The 17,103-nt window shown below is 38.7% G+C and overlaps 1 long non-coding RNA gene across 10 annotated transcripts; it reads left to right on the top strand.

Annotated features, from left to right (window-relative positions):
* Positions 1 to 10,522: 10,522 nt before the first annotated feature.
* On the top strand, positions 10,523 to 16,726 carry LOC110691147. Of its 10 annotated transcripts, none has more exons than XR_002505207.1 (9): positions 10,524 to 10,956; positions 11,474 to 11,560; positions 12,311 to 12,431; positions 12,972 to 13,331; positions 15,148 to 15,234; positions 15,341 to 15,872; positions 15,983 to 16,053; positions 16,144 to 16,392; positions 16,468 to 16,726. It is a non-coding gene; the product is annotated as an uncharacterized LOC110691147 (long non-coding RNA). The 10 variants fall into 10 exon arrangements; XR_002505213.1 differs by having other exon boundaries at positions 10,525 to 10,956; positions 15,341 to 15,429; positions 15,718 to 15,872; positions 15,983 to 16,392; XR_002505209.1 differs by having other exon boundaries at positions 10,525 to 10,956; positions 12,972 to 13,112; positions 13,230 to 13,331; positions 15,983 to 16,392.
* The last annotated feature ends 377 nt before the right edge of the window (positions 16,727 to 17,103 follow it).

The raw sequence follows: 17,103 nt of genomic DNA on the forward strand, positions 1-17,103 counted from the left end.
AGTGATTTGGAGTGTAGGCAAGGCACGACCCATGGCCTGTTTTATGGCCCATAGAAGCACGAAAAAGGCCCATATGCTAGACTGCTAGGCACCCATCACCATTATACAACAAAAATATCCTAATACAAATATTAAAATCATTAAATTAACTAATAAATTAAGCAAAATGAAGAATAAACAAAGTAAGTTTTACGATCAACCATCATTCATTGCATATATAATCATATCATAACATACAAACTACAAAGTACGAGAAAAATTGGATTTATTGAGGAACGTCCGTGAGCCATGGGAAAGCACGTGGACTTGGACCGTGGACACCCGCAAAGGCCCATGGACTTGGACCGCGCCTGGGCCATGTTTTTGCAATTTCATGCCCGACCTAGCATGGCCCACTAATATTGGGTTAGGCTAGGGCTAGGCCCAAAAAGGTCTTTGGTTGGCCCAACACAACCCAATGCCATGTTTAATTGTTAATTAGTTTTGGGAAAAAGTTAGCAATAAAAGTGAGATTAATAGTATGAGTGATTGGCAAAAGTAATGGTTACAATCTATAACTAATACTAAAGTAAAAACCGCTGACATCATCTTTGTACACGTATTATTTTATCATTGAAAATTTTCCCTCTAAAATTGCTTATGACATCATATTTTATTTTCTTTCTAATTTTTTTATAATCTTTTCAATAGTATTTTATCTTTCTAAGAAAATCTAAATTCAAAAATTATAAGTGTGAATATTAATTATCAAAACGCAATCTCTTACCAAAATATTATTTTTTTCAATATAATTTGTTGCAAAGTCAATTAGTTTATAATATAATATTGAGATAATATTTCTTTTTTATTTTAAATCGTGTATTGCACGAGTACTAATCTAGTACTAAAATACATTAAAATCCATACATATTAATTTAAAAAGTTAAATTTTTTTTACAAACTTTCTCCTATAATCTTTAACATTTGAAACCTAAACGCTACCTTTACCTGAATCATTACCTTGTCAGTCACAATTATTTTTTAGTGGTGTTTTGTTCAAAACGCTAACCACGTATTATCACTAAACAAGGCTTATGGCCCTGTTTGGTGACAACGTTTGAGGTAGCGGTTAGCATTTTGACTAGCCAAAACATTACTAGAAAAAAATTAAGAATGTTTGGCAAGGTAGTGGTGTGAGTAACAGTTAGCAGTATGGTAGCGTTTAGGTAGTGTTTTGGGTAAAAATACCCAAAGCCGCGTGGCCCAATAAAATGGTGACACGTGTCACCTTAAGAGAGGATCAAAATGAACCAATCCCCTATTGACATGTGGCATCCCCAATCATTGGAAAAAGGTGGCTCTCAAGGCCCAATTCTCGGGATAGCCCACCATTCCTAGGTTTCCGTAACCTAGGATGGCGGCGCGCATCCCAAGACCCTATAAATAGGGAGATGTTTCCACCTAGGGACACATTTAGAAAATATTCACAAACACATAGCAATTACTAATTGCAAATATTACTCCTGATCTCAGAATCCGAGAAGATACTTTACTTTCTGTACTTTTTACAGACTCCATACACGTTCTAACTTGGTCGTCGGAGGCGGAACTCCAACCAACCAGAGTCTCCGTTGTTTTGCATGTATAGGCGCTCGGAATCCAGTCTTGGTGTTGTAACTCTCCCGAGGGACATAGAAAACCCCGAAACATTTGGCGCCGTTTGTAGGGAGAGTACTTCTAAGATGGCTTCACAAGAACCTGTACTGCCTCCTAATGAGAAACGGCCTACAGCCGACTTTGAGGTCTATACAGACCAAGACAGTGGTGACGACTTAAAGGTCGAAACTTATGTGGCCCCAGACGGGTCACTCAGAACTAGACGCACCAGTCCCATGGAAACAAGGGAACGGGGCAAAGATCAAGCTGGTCCAAGTGACACAATCGGACAGCCGTCTAGACAACTCCAGTTACTAGAGACGAACTCATAAAATTCATGACAAGTTTCAAAGGGGAAATCAAGGACTTGATCAACAAGAAGACGACTGGGTCCAGTAGGGGTCAGTCAGCTAAGAAGAAAAATCCAGTCAAGGACCGTGTGCCTACTCCGCATCCCAAACCAAAAGATGAGAGTCGGCCCTTGATTGATCTGTCTAAGGTTCAATTCCCTGAAACAGGTAAGAGGAAGGCCATCCGACATGTTTAGCCGGTTGGATCAAAGAAGATTTATTCTGATGCCCAGATGTTAATCCAGCAGAAGAAAAACCAACAAATGATTGAGTCGGCTTCAACGTCGACTTACTCAGACAGCTTTTAGATACCTCAATGAGGTATTCGCAATCAAACCGAGAGGGTCAGTCAGGCGGCCTGTCCGTCCACTCTAGCCCTCTGATAATCCATTTGGCTCCGTATGTGCCTCAGCAACCATACATGCCGTATGGACAACCATATATGCAGTCGGCTCTCTTTAGGGTCAGGCGGCCTAGAATGTCCAACCTCTGGACTGGCAGCTTCGTCTGCTCAATTTGGGGAACAACCTTTTGCATTCTCCAAGGAGATAACCAAGGCGGCACAGCCGACCAAGGTTAAGAATGTGTTGGTAGGTACTTATGATGTCACCACCAACCTAGAAGACCACCTAATGGCTTACACCAAACTCATGTACTTACAGGGGTTGGATGATGCCACCTGGTGCCGATGCTTCCCGGCTACGTTGAAGGGCATTGCCCTACAATGGTTTGGCAACCTGCCAACCTACTGCATCAATAGCTTTAAGACGCTTGCGTACTTGTTTGCTTCTAACTTCTCTATAAACATCCCTGCTAAGAAAACAAGTCTGGACTTGGGTGCCATAAGCCAAGGAGATAGAGAAGGGCTAAGGTCCTATGTCAGGCGGTTCAATCTGATGAGAATTCAGATTCAAAGGCTGTCTGACGAAGTGGCTTACACAGACTTCTTTAAAGGTCTGAAGGACGAGTCGACCTTTAAGTTTGACCTCGTCAGAAAGAGGGTTGCTACCCTCTAAGAAGCTCTATTGGAGGCAGAAGCCTATATACAGGCGACTGAACTTTGTGCCATCAATAAGCAGTCGGACCCTAAGAATTCCGACAAAAAAGAGAGTCGACCTGCTCAACCAGCTAAAAAATAAGAGAATAAGAAGATAAAAGAAGTCTGGGTGGCTAATGACTCTGAACAGCTATCCCAGAAAAAGAAGAAAGAAAAAAAGTTTAAACCGTACGTTCCCAAGTACAAGTTTAACAAGGACTGCTACTCCATCCTATTCACCACCCTCAGGCGGCACAAGGTCATGCTTAATCCCAAGAAGTGTGTCTTTGGTGTTGAGTCTAAAAGTTTCTCGGATTTCTGGTTGATCAAAGGGGGATAGAGGCCAATCTAGAGAAGGTACAGGCGGTAATTGACATGAAGTCACCCTGCACTGTCAAAGAAGTTCAAAAACTAATAGGTTGTCTGGCGGCAATGGGGAGATTCCTCAGCCGGTCAGGCGACAAGTGCCTCTATATTTTCCAAGCTATCAAAAAGAAGACTAGATTTGAATGGGATGAGGATGCTGAGGCGGCCTTTCAGAAGTTGAAAGAACACTTGCACTCGTTGCCAAGGCTTGTCAGCCCTTTGCCAAAGGAGGTGCTTTACATGTATTTGGCTGTCTCAAACCATGCCCTCTGTGATGTTCTCCTGGCTAAGAGAGACGACATACAACGTCCGGTCTATTTCATTAGCCATGTTCTCCGAAATGCTGAACTACGGTACCCCATGGTTGAAAAATTTGGACTTGCACTTTTCATGGCAGTTAAGAAGTTGAAACCTTACTTCTTGGCACATCCAGTTGTAATCTACACAGATCAACCCATCAAGCGGCCAATGACAACTTTGGAGTCATTCGGCAGGATGCTCAAATAGGCTATTGAAATGCAAAGTCTTGAAATAACTTTTGAACTAAGGAAGGCAGTGAAAGGTCAGGTGTTTTCCGACTTCATTGTCGAAATGACAAGGCCGGATGAGACGGAGAATCTTAACTAGGTTTGGAAAGTGTATGTAGACGGGAGCTCTACTATGAACAACTGTGGTGCAGGGATTATATGTTAGTCTCTTTTAGGGGACAAGTATGAATATGCACTATGGTTCATGTTTCAAGCCTCAAATAATGAGGCGGAATATGAAGCCCTGCTAGCCGGTATCCACATGTGTAAGGCAGCAGGGGCAATAAAATTTGACGCCTGCTCTGATTAACAACTGATTGTTAGCTAATACCATGGTGACTATGAGGCCACCCATCCGGTTGCAATAAAATATTTACATGCGGTCAGAGATGAGGCCAGGACACTTGACGAATTTCATCTAAGTCAAGTGCCCAGGTCAAAAAATAATCAGGCGGATGCTCTCTCTAAGCTGGCATCATCCGCCTCCTGTGATACGCCTAGGTCAGTCTTTTGGGAAGTTATGGAAAAAGAAGTATTGAATAAGATCCCATTGGAATTCTGGACCGAAGATCAACCTGAATAGCATCCGGGCTTATCTAGCAGAAGACACTTTATCGGATGCGTACTCAGAAGCGGCTGCAATGAAAAAATGTGCCGTAAGCTTTGAAATTCATAAGGGAGAACTTTTCAAGAAGGGTTATCTCCAGCCACTATTGAAATGTGTCACCCCAGAAAAGGGAAAAGAGGTTCTAGAGGATTTGAACTCGAGTTTTTGTGCATCGCATATAGGCGGCAGGACTCTAGAAAAAAGGGTCAGGCGGCAAGGCTACTTTTACCCCACTCTTGAGGCAGACGCCATGGAAATGGTGAAGAAGTGTGACAAGTGTCAAAAATTTGGCAAACTCAAACACATGGGTCCATATAAGCCTACTACAGGCGGACGGAGATATATTATAGTTGCCGTTGATTACTTCACCAAATGGGTAGAAGCAGAGGCGGTCAAAGGCATAAAGACAAAGGATGTCATCTCCTTCATTTGGAGGAATATTACACCCGGTTTGGGGTACTTATGTCTATGGTCTTTGACAATGGCCCTCAGTTTGAGACGCCTACCCTCAAGAACTGGTTCGGAGATCAAGGGATCTCACATTGCTTTGCATCAGTTGGCCGTCCCCAAGCAAACGACCAGGTTGAAGCCTTCAACAAGCTGATCTCAGACGGTATTAAGAAGAAAATTGAAAGTGCTAGCGGTTTATGGTCAGATGAGTTTCCTCATGTCCTATGGGCCATCAGAACAACTAAAAAAGGGGCAACCGGTGAAACCCCGTTTCTTATGACATACGGCGTATAAGCTGTCTTGCCTATTGAGCATTATAAGCCAACTCTTCGAGTCATGCTCTATGACGAAGAGGCTAATTGGGAAGCCATGCAGCTAGCATTGGACTTCCTCCTAGAGCGCATGGGAAATGTTGCCTTACGTCATGAGATCTACCGTATGAGAATAACAAGAGCCTACAACAAAAGAGTACACAAACGGCCCTTGAAAGTGGGAGACTTTGTGTTACGGAAAATGGAGGCAACCGGTAGGGCCAATGAGCAAGGAAAGTTGATTCCCAATTGGGAAGGCCCTTATCGGATCTATGAAGAAGTGTAAGGCAGCATCTACCGCCTGGAAACTCCAGATGGCAGGCAGCTAGCCAGAACTTGGAATGTAGACAACTTAAAAAAGTACTACTTCTAAGACTTGTAAATTTTTTGTAAATAAAGTTTATCAATGAAAAGATGCTTTATTTTCACATATTTATTGCTTTCTGTATAATTACCATCTGTGGAATGTACAAACAAACTGGTAAAATTTTTTACGTTTGCTCCAACATGAGTAGATATAAGCTAAGTCCAATACTTAGCAGCTATTGATGAGGCCAATGGCCAGATAACCTTAAAACCATCGCCTGTTCTCCAACATGAGTAGGCAACCGGCGACGCCCATCCGGGTGAATTCGTCGCAGAGAGCATCTCCCATTCGGGTGGAACATTGTTCTATAAACTTGAAAACAAACGGCCCTACCGATTGTCTGGATTAATTGAAGCCTGGATAACTTTGGCTACCGCATGTTCCATATTAGCTGGTATCCGGTTTCTAGGTCGGATATGACCAGTTGTTGCTCAAAAGCACTAGAAACGGTTAGAACTGAAGATCTAAGCTAAGTCAGAACCTTAGCAGCTAAAACAACTCGTTTAAAGCAACTACACACGGCCAATGGCCGCCTGCTACTAAACGATAACCCGTCTGCTCCATCAAGAGCAAGACATCCGGATACTAAATTCGTCATAGAAATCAACAGGCAAAGACTGATTAATCCCATAAGGATTAAATTACAGCTGGTTGATCTGAATAAACTAAGGAACCTAGACGCCATAGCAAGAACCGCATGTCCTACTAACACCAACCGGTTTTCGTCTGTCATTCCAACTTGGAATTAAATCTTGAAAATTGATTTAGTGGACGACTGTCAGCTTGGGGAAATCACCAAGCGCACATTCGTACAGGGGAAAATAAGCCTGGTGCATCCAGTAAACCGCATGTATGTAAGCCTAGTGCATCCGGTAAACTGCATGTATTAGGTTACTTAGAAAAATACGTGCATATTGAAGAATTACAAAAATTGAAATAATGCAAGTTGCAAAGATTGGCAAAACCGACACAGTCGGCAAATCATATTATAAAAAACCGAGCAAAAGGCTGGGAGAGGAACTGTTAACCAGATCCACATCCGGAGAAATAAGTGTTGTGGAAATACAAAGAAATACACGGGCACTAGGGGTGTACTTAAACAGGACCAGACCTGAAAATCGACCTGAACCGGACCTGTTGGGATCGGAACTGTAGATTCAGGTCCGGTCCCAGTCCTTGAAATTCAGGGATTCCAGTTCCGGTCTAAAACCGGGGATTTCAAGTCCGGAACTAAAACCCGGAATTTATAATTTTTTATATATATATATAAAACAACCAAACCCTAGATCTAATTCAGAGTTTCAGACTTTAAGTAGTAGCCGTTTTCTCTTCTCAAACTCTCTCAAGTCTCAACCCTAGATCTCCTCTCCTCGCCGAACTCAAGAAAACCACCGCAGCACCCAACACCGACAACCACCGCAGCAGCCATTACCGCAACAACCACTACAAGGAGTAGTAGCGGTTGCAGAGGCTTTGGCGTCGGAATCTTCCGGAATAGAATAAAAAGTCATTTTTTCACTTTAATTTCAGACTTTTGATTCAGTTGTGTTACTTTGCGATGTCGCCATGTACGGTATTGAGTTTTATCGCCATGAAAACAAATTGACCCAGAGTTACTACTTTGCGATGTTGCCATGTAATTTTAGTTTATTTTTGTGTTTAGGTTTTCTTTTTTTTTTTTAGGTTATTTTTTTTTGTGTGTGTAATTTGTTTTCATTTTTGTTTAATTGGTATGGTTTAATTATAATTTTTGGAAATGTTGTGGTTTAATAGTTTTAATAAGGACTGAACGCTTTGGTATGTAATTTGTTTGTTGTACTGGGTCATTATGATATTTGACTCCATTAAATGGTGGAGGTGGCTGTTTAGGTCTATTCAGGTCCAAACCCGGACTGGACCTGATTTTTTAGGTCTGACCCGGAACCGGACCTGTTGAATCAGGTCCGGTCTCCGGTCCTCAAAATTGACCGATTCAGGTCCTGGTCCAAAAGGTCCGGTCTGTTGGAAATTTAGAGTGTTGATGGTTGCGCGCTCGCGAACCATGAAGAGCGCCCCGCGCAGAGAGCGCGCCTAAACCGCGTACCTTTCTGGAAATTGTCAATTTTGAAGGAAGAGGTTGGCGCGGCCGCGTATCTGGTGGCGCGGTCGCGTGTCCTGGTGGCGCGCCCGCGCTGCTGGTCACGCCCGAACTGCGCCCCTCACTGCCTTTTTGTGAAATCTCACAAATTTTGTGAGGAGCGCCTGCTCCACATGGTGGCGCGCCCGCACCTCCCTGTTTTGCGGTTTTTTCTAACGGTTGAGTCTTTTGATAAAGGACTGATTTTGTGAAAGATGGATACACAGAAAAATTTATTCTTCATCTTCCCAAGTAGAATTCTCCACAATTTTCTCTCAAATTTCTTGCAAACTTTTGTGAGAAAACTCTATCAATTAAGTCAATTTTGAGAATTTGATCATCTTGCTACAAATCTTAGTGCAAAGATTGTAGTGTTGTCTGTTGTATCTCAAAGTGAATTTCCAGTTTCAACCCAAGCACCGTGGTGGGGGAAATAATCATTTTAGGAAAGTGTTTACACGCCTTAGACAAGTATCCAGTATTGAAGACTCACGTGGTCCATAGTATTCTCATGTTCTTGGTGATTTTATTGGCTTGGTGTAGAGGCAAGTTTTAGTATCTTTCATATTAGTATTTTCCTTGTAATTTCTGATTACATTGTTTATTTAGTGCTTGGATTGTAATGCTTTGATTAGTATTGATTATTGTATAATTTGATTGAATTATACCCTACTTAGGTTATGTTCCACCATTTTAAAGTAATTCTTATTGTATAGAATTGCTGAAAACCTAACAATCTAAAGTGATTAAAGAATCATGTCTAGTGTGAAAGATCTTACCACTAATTTTGTCAAACTTAAGAAGTTTGATGGTGTGGAATTTCGATGTTGGAAGAAGAAGATCTATTTTCTTCTTACTTCGTTGAAGATTGCCTATGTCATTAGTACTCTTAGGCCTGTAGAACATGAGAATGAAACCATGGAAGATGTTTGTGAGAAATCAAAGTGGGATAATGATGACTTTATTTGTCGGGGTCATATTCTCAATGGGATGGAGGATGATTTGTTTGATGTGTATCAACATGTTGAGTCTGCTAAAGAATTATGGGAGTCTTTGGAGAGCAAATATATGGCGGAGGATGTTTCTAGCAAGAAGTTCCTTGTAAGTAATTTTAATAATTTCAAATTTGTTGATAGTAGGTCCATCATGGATCAATTTCATGAGATACAACGTATTTATGGTAATTTGAAACAACATGGAATTAGTGTTGATGAACTATTTGTTGTTTCAAGTATCATTGATAAGCTACCTACTAGTTGGAAAGTTGTTAAACATGAATTAAAACACAAAAAGGAGGACATATCTTTGTCTAATTTGGCTACCCATCTTCAAGTTGAAGAAGGGATTAGGGCCATGGAAAATGCTAAGGATGGGAATCCTAGCACTTCTACCATTAATGTGGTGGAAGAAGGTAAATCTAGTGCTTCAACTAGTGGAAAGAGGAAGAATGTTAATTCTTCCGAAGGAAAGTCCAAGAAGAAGAAGGACAACAACAAGTTTGCTTATTGGGAATGCGGTAAAGTTGGACATCGCAAGAAGGACTGCTACATTTTCAAGAAGAAAATGGAGAAATCCAAGGAGGGTCATGCTTCTAGTTGCAAGGACCCAACTGTCAAAGGTAATCCTTTACATGAGGTTGAATTTAATTCCGGTATGGATTTAAATGCAAGATCCTAACATTTTTATGGTACAGGATGATGACTCATGGTGGATGGATTCGAGGGCTTCAAGGCATGTATGCAAGGTGAAGCATTGGTTCAAAACCTTTCACAAGGTTGTTGATGGTGAACAGCTCTATATGGGGAACAACTCTTCCATCATGGTCCAAGGAAGAGGACAAGCTGAGCTAATGTTTAGTTCGGGCAATGGTATCTTTCTTAGGGATGTATTATATGATCCGGATATCTCTAGAAATCTTGTATCAGGCCCTACCCTGAATCGACTTGGATATAAACTAGTATTTGAAGCAGATAGATGTATAATTACTAGAGGTAGCACTTTTGTTGGACGTTGTTATTTAACTCATGGATTATTTAAACTCTCGTTAAGAGAGAAGTTTGTAATGATGGATGATGTTTGTTTAAATATTAGCAATGACAATGGTGTGAATTTGTTTTATTTATGGCATTCCAGATTAGGTCATGTTAATTTCAATAAGTTGAATTTCATGTCTAAACTAGAGTTAATTCCACCTTGTGATATTTCTTCTAATAAATGTTCTACTTGTATGTTGAACAAGATCACTAGAACTCCTTTTAAGAGAGTTGAGAGAAGTTATAATATTTTAGAACTGATCCATAGTGACTTGTGTGATTTTCATAGTACTCCTTCTTTGGGGAACAAAAGATACATGGTTACTTTTATAGATGATTTTTCTAGGTTTTGTTATGTGTATCTTTTTCATTCCAAAGATGAAGCTTTGACAAAGTTTGATATTTATAAAAGAGAAGTAGAACTACAAGTAAAATCATTTATTAAGAAGATTAGAACTGATAAGGGAGGGGAATATTATGATCCAGCTTATTTCCAATCATTTGGTATAATTCATGAGACTACAGCTGGTTATGCACCACAATCAAATGGTGTAGCTGAAAGAAAAAACAGAACTCTCACTAGTAGAAAAAATCAAATAGGCACCCCCCATTTAGCACCGGTTCTTGAAAACCGGTGCCAAAAGAAATGGGCGGGATTGGAAAATAGGGAGTTGGCACCGGTTCCAACCAAAACCGGTGCCAACTCATTTAATTAGCACCGGTTCAAACCGGTGCCAACCTTAAAAAAAAATAAAATAAAATAAAACAAAGAAAGCAATAGAGTTGGCACTGGTTCGCCTTAAACCGGTGCCAACTATAGTAATTAGCACCGGTTTGAACCGGTGCCATTTTTTTTTAAAAAAAGCCCGGTTTAAGGCGCGTCTTCTTCTTCATCATTTCCTTGCTATTTCCTCTTCGTTCTCATCTGATCTGCCTCTCTCTCTCCTCCATTGTAGCGTACTCGAATTTCTCCATTGAAGGGGCTTCTGAGCTTTCCTAACACTCTATCTCTCTCCTTCGATCTCCTTCTCCATTAAAGGCCTCCATTCCTATTTCCTAAGTCTCTGAGTTATTTCATTGAAGCGCACTCAATGTTCTCCATTGAAGCGTTCTCCGTTGAATCTAATTCTTGTATCCCCCATTGAAGCGGCTTCTAAGGTAAGTTGTTTGTTGTTGTTATCATCACATCAATTTCACAATCTAGGGTTTATATCTGATCTAATCTAATTTAATTATCAGTGCTTTAAGTTTAGGGTTCGCAAATTCTTAGATTATGAAACATCATATCCAAAATAAAAGAAAATTATGAGCTTAATTTGATTATTGAATTGAATCAAGTATCCCTAAAATTATGTATTTTTCGAGATAATTCAATATGAAATCAAATATCTTTTCCCTGGGCCTAGGGCGGCCGACCCTCCTGCCCTTCCTCTGGGACGGGCCTGATTGAATTATATTTTGGTGTTTCATTAGTTGCTGAAATGCTGGAGTTTTGCTACTGATATTCTTATAAGTGAGAAGAATTTAATTTGAGAATTGTGTCAAATTTGGTTTGCTAATGTGGTGCAAAACCCTTAAATTATGTGAGAATTAGTGGAATTTGTTAGATTAAAGCTCGTATTTTTATACTAAATTAGCAGTATTTTTTTTCTTTTTTTTTCTTGATGACATATAGATGGCATTTAGAGGTAGAGGACGTGGGAGAGGATTTGGTGGAAGTGACTTCAAGTTTGTGGAGCCAGAATCTTTTGTACTTTTTCCGGTGAGTATATAATTTAACCCAATTTTATCATTTTTCATTGTTTTGAATCTTTTGATCTTGGATGCCAAAATTTGCTCTTAACAACTGTTGTAATGCAACTTTGCAAGTTATTTTCTTTGTCGAAAGAACCTGATAATTTAGTTTATGTTAGTGGAACCCAATTCATTTCAAGACTACGGCTTTGTTGTTGTTGTAGGAGAAACCAAACTATTCTATGAATTTGATCACTTGAAACCTTCATAATTGCCCTGTTCCCGTCTAGTTTCACTAGAGGTAAGACTCACATACGTGGCTGTTGCCTGGATCATTACTGGAAAAAACGCAGACCATAATTTTGTTTTCCTTTTTAGAAGAGAGGGTAGAGGAAATGTCTTTCAAGTTGGACTTGTTGAAGATGTTATTGATTTATAGTTGGTCGTATATATTTTGTAAGGATATTATCAACATCCAAGAATATATGCTAAGTTGAACCTTGGAAGTTAGTAATCTCTTGTGTTGGACAATCTGTTGGTCTTGTATAGTCTTCAATCGGATCTATTATTTGTGGAAATGGTAAAGTGCACTTGCTCAAGCTCAACCTTGGAACTTTCACTCTTAATTATTGTTTGACACTCGTTCCTATGATTTATTTCTAACATTTATATCACTCCCTAAAATCCTTGATTTATGTCCTCAGTCCTCACCTTCATATTTGATCATTTCTGTATTAATTTGTTTAATGCTATACATTTTTTTTTTAATTTGCCACAGGATATTGAGTTGCCTGACAGAAACAATGTTCCTGAAGAGAAGGGTTTAGCATTACGTAATTTTAAGTTTCAGAACTACTTTCAAAGCTCACCGTACCACCTTGAGGAAACATTCTCTGGTGGTAAGCAATCTGGCTGCATTTTTTTTTAATGGTGTGCTTGTGTTTTATATTTAGAAAGTCAACTGTCAAGGAGAATGAAGTTTGTGGCAGTGTGTATCTATACAGTTTGGTTTTAATATTTTATACTGTATGTAAACTTATTGAAGATCACTAAGCACAATGGTAACGTGGATGTACTTGAGCTATGTCTGTTCAGGATGCTTTTTGCACTACCTGTGTTGTCGGTTATGTGCTCTTGTCTCTTTACTCTGTTTGACATTGCCCCTCCCGACTTCCCGAGTGTTCCAACACAAACCAGTAAATTCTGGTGAACTTATTCTGTAAATTCCATTGGTATTGAATTTGGTATTTAAGCATAGGTGTAGAATTAAGTTTTCTCTTTATTACTGAACTCAACTTCTCTCAGTGATTAGAAAGTAGATATTTCTTTTCTGGAAAGTAACATTTAACATAAATACTCTTTGCAGTTAAACATAATTATTGAGATTTACATGCTATTATTTTAACTATCCTTATTTTTGTTGTTTGTCATCTTGGCAGAAGAAGTTGTAGACATTGAGAGATATTCTGATAAGGTCAACAAAAAAAAATTTGTATTATCGTGTTGATGCCAGTCAATGACAGATTACTACTCTGGCTTGAAACTAGAGTATTTCATTGAAGGTGTATAAATTATTATTTGTATGTCTCTTTGTTCTGCTATCAGATATAAAGATTTGGATAATAGTGTTGTTGACTTGTTAGCTCATCTTTAAGCAGCTCTCAGTTCTCAGTTTCTTATACTCTTACACTACACAGAATTGACCTTTCCTGGTTTGTTATGTACAATATGCACATAGAAAATGTGTTCAGCGCTGGTGCAATGAGAAAGGGGACATAACATGTGAGATATGCCACCAGGTATGCTAAAAGTATTCTTCTTTATACATTTCATCTGACAGATGGCTGTGAATTGGAGTATTTTGTAATTCATGCTGATTGTTTTGGTTGTGACAATTGCTCCTATAACCTTTAACCTTAAGAGTAAAAGTACAGAGTACTATGTTTAGGAGATCTTTTGGATTAAATAATGATCAATATGTCAAGATTTTGTATAGCCCCTTTTTATCGTCAAGTGCGATTTCTTGAATGTGTTTTAAGGTGGTCCATCTCAGTTATAGGATTTTGATTTTCAATTTGTGGTTTGCTTTTGTGGTGTATTCATTCTTTGGCGAGAGTTGGGAGTTTGGGATCCACAAGTTGATCATTGAAAGTGTGTTGATGTAATTTGTTGTGGTAGCTGTTTTCGAATGGCAGTTTGGTTTAGCTGTGTGTAATTCTACTTGTACAACTTCGTAGCTACTCAATGTAATATATAGTCAATATTTTCATCAATAATTATAATTAGGTTGTTTTCATACTTCACCTTGCACTGCTATCTAAAGTTGAGTTGCAAATGATGAAAGCTGGCTAGATAAAAGTCTACGTGCCTAAAACATGCCCTTATTTATACAAATTAGAGTTATATGTTGGTCAAGTAGAGAGAGTAACGGTATGATAGGCCTTTCACCCCTTGCCACCATGGTTTATCATATCTCGATATTGGATGGAGGTTTGTTCTTTCAATTCCACAATATGTTGAGAAGTTTGAACCTATGTATAAGCTTCAGTATGATTTCAATTGGCAACTTCACACACGGATGGTGATCAAGGTGACACGGCTGAATGGACTTGAAAAACTCGATGGTTACTGATGTGCTATTGATTTGTGAGTAATTCACTAGGGTGGTATTTGTAGTCATTTAGGTCAGTTTCGACCTTAAGCTAATTAATTGTTGAGAATTTTCTGGTTTTCATATACGACTTGTTCATTTCTAAGTGTGCTTAAGTAGTAATTTGAATTGTTTATTAAGTGCACAAAACTTCAGGTTCTTATTTTTCAAGCTTCGGAACTTTGGTCTACGCTTGTGACTTGTTCGCTATTCTGTGTGTTTAACGGTTTAAGGCAGCAGTTTGAATGATTTTTCTTCTAGGTATTATGCGCAGTTTAATGCAAATGCATGCTGAGAATTGATGTTTCTTGAGAACTCATCTCACCCTAGTGTCACGCATAGCTTAAACATTGATAAAAGTTATTTTCAGGCATATGAACGTGATAACTATGTACAATATTCATATAAGACCACCTACTAATTTCATGAATCATTGAAGCTGAATCTTGATGTCTTCCAAAACTGTCATTATTGCTTTTTTAGCATAGCAATCTATTTAAACTTCGCAATGAATTTTAATCAAATTTTTTATTGATTATAAATCTGTACTGTTATTTACTCTGTATTTATTATTTTCCAGCTTGTGGTATTTAGTTAATGTTTGAGCAAACTTCTATTTTTCAGGTGTTTTGGTAATTTTGGATTAACACTAAATTTCAAAGATAACTTATATCAAATTAAAAAAATTCCATTCAATGTTTTTTTTATATAAATTATAATAAAAGAAAATCATAGTCCAGGCTACTAGGGTCTTACATGATTTTAGTCTTGTCAAGTGTCAACCTTGTATTTGCAACTTGCAACAAGGTGATCAACATATTCATAATTTAACCTCATTGCTAAATGAGATGTTGTTGGAGGAAATGGATAGTCTGTGACAGCCCTAAGAGGTCTCCAGGTCCTTTCTTTGAATACTTATTGTTTAGAATTTTTAAGCTAAGTTGTTTCATGACATTGTTTGGCAGGTAATGGACATATCAGACATGATGCATGCATATTTTGCTAAGATCAATTATGGGGAGCCCGAAGCTCCCTCATCGGCCGTGTTTGATGTGAGTTAGTTTTGCTTTTGTTTAATCAGATTTCCTTCTTTTTTTTGTAAAACAATTTCATTTATTATAATCTTTTCAATGTGTAATTATTCATCATGCTGACTAGGATTCAGCTGGTCGAACAAGAGTTGAAAATACTACTGCTGCTGATCAAACAAATTTCAGTTTAAGAAGCCACCATAAAAGAAAAGGGGAGTATGTGCCTTTTTCTCTGTCTGGTGTAGTGTTTTTATTGAATACGGTTCCTTGGCTTTACATTTCCTCTTCATTTCTGTTCCTAGACTACTTTCATGCATGACCTAATAAAATTTAAAATTTTCTTTTTGGGATTTAAGAAGTTGTATAATAAGTCACTTTTTTGGGACAAATTTCTTCCACGTGTATTGTCTTTATGATCTTTATTGATTGGATTTTTTACTGAAGCAAGGACTGCAATCATCTAGGAAAGATTGATGTTACAAATGCTGACTCTCTTTGTGACAGTCATGCACTGAAAGTTATGGCAGAGTCGGTCATTTTTCGAAGTTCAGATTTGGAAGAGAATTCCTCGATGGGGGTGCACAGCATTTTCATTTGTGATTTTCCTTGAATATATTATCTTCTTACCAATTGAGACTTTGCTTACAGCTAGGAGCAAGGTATATTTTTGGACTAATTTGCTGACATTTGAGACTTTGCTTTGAATGATAAATTTGTAAAAATACTGTTACATTGGATTCTGAATAAGCTGTTTTTGGTGGGATTATAGGCTGCTTGTGGTCTGACTAACAACCCAAAGGAACAAGTAGCTGACATTGATGCATCTGATGTTGATAATGGGTTAGCTGTGGTTGAATATGTTTTAGTTTAGTCATGGTTCTTGTTGGAAGTAGCAAGGGATTGATGAATTGCTCTTGCTTTTGGTGGTAGAATGAGAGTCGGCCTTGTGACTACATGAATTCGCAACCCGAAATCAACGACAAAATGAGGGCTATCTTAGTTGATTGGTTGATTGAAGTGCACAACAGATTTGAGCTTATGCCTGAGACCCTTTATCTGACCATTAACTTGGTTGATCGGTTTCTTTCGTCGAAATCTGTCCCAAGGAGAGAATTGCAGCTTCTGGGTATTGGTGCTATGTTGATTGCCTGCTCGTATGAGGAAATCTGGGCTCCTGAGGTACTTACTGCAGAAGTTATATACTGTGCTGTTTATAGTTTTGAAACCCTGGATTAATTCTTGTAAATGTTTCAGGTTAATGACTTTGTGAGCATATCAGAAAGGGCATACAGCAATGAACAAATTCTGAAAATGGAGAAGGCCATACTAGGCCAGTTAGAATAGTACAAAAAAAAATTGCTACTGGGTTTTTGTTGTTGGCGCTCTACTGGGTTTTTATTGTTGGGATAACTTGCTAGTTGCCCCTTTATGCTGTATTTTCGTTCCTTGCTTTGATTTTTTTTGGACGAAAATTGTAATATTACAGCCTTTTTTTAATGAAAATATGTAACTTTATATATGTTAATGTTTCTATATCAATTTAAGTGAAAAAAATGCAAAAAAAAAAGAAATTTTTTATTTTTTTGGGGTATTTTTGGCACCGGTTCTGTTCCGGTTTTGAAAAGAACCGGTGCCTAAAGTGGGGGTTTTTACACCGGTTCTTGCTTTGAACCGGTGCCAATAGTATTAAAAAAAAAAAAAATTCGCGCCATGGTAGTTGGCATCGTTTAACCGGTGCCAAAGCATGTAGTTGGCACCGGTTAACCGGTGCCAAAGCATGTAGTTGGCACCGGTTAACCGGTGCCAAATGCTCTAGTTGGCACCGGTTTAGAACCGGTGCCAAATTTTCATGGATTTGGCATCCCTCAAATACCCAACGGTTCAAAACCG

Source organism: Chenopodium quinoa, unplaced genomic scaffold (genome assembly GCF_001683475.1).
Source record: "Chenopodium quinoa cultivar QQ74 unplaced genomic scaffold, ASM168347v1, whole genome shotgun sequence".
Classification (NCBI taxonomy): domain Eukaryota; kingdom Viridiplantae; phylum Streptophyta; class Magnoliopsida; order Caryophyllales; family Amaranthaceae; genus Chenopodium; species Chenopodium quinoa.